This window comes from Lolium rigidum, chromosome 4, assembly GCF_022539505.1.
Source record: "Lolium rigidum isolate FL_2022 chromosome 4, APGP_CSIRO_Lrig_0.1, whole genome shotgun sequence".
NCBI lineage: Eukaryota > Viridiplantae > Streptophyta > Magnoliopsida > Poales > Poaceae > Lolium > Lolium rigidum.
In genome coordinates this window covers 210,282,561-210,282,947 of record NC_061511.1, presented here as the reverse complement: position 1 = coordinate 210,282,947, position 387 = coordinate 210,282,561, and positions in this window count along the sequence as shown.

Sequence of the window (387 nt, the reverse complement as noted above, 5' to 3'; positions counted from 1 at the left end):
TGATCTCCCGCAACGCGCAACGCTGCGCGCTGAGTAAAATCGTGTAGTCTTGATGCAGTGCGTAGCTTGATGACACGTCCGTTGGGAACCCCAAGAGGAAGGTGTGATGCGCACAGTAGCAAGTTTTCCTCAGTAAGAAACCAAGGTTTATCGAACCAGGAGGAGCCAAGAAGCACGTTGAAGGTTGATGGCGGCGGGATGTAGTGCGGCGCAACACCAGAGATTCCGGCGCCAACGTGGAACCCGCACAACACAACCAAAGTACTTTGCCCCAACGTAACAAGTGAGGTTGTCAATCTCACCGGCTTGCTGTAACAAAGGATTAGATGTATAGTGTGGATGATGATTGTTTGCAGAAAACAGTAGAACAAGTATTGCGAGATTGTA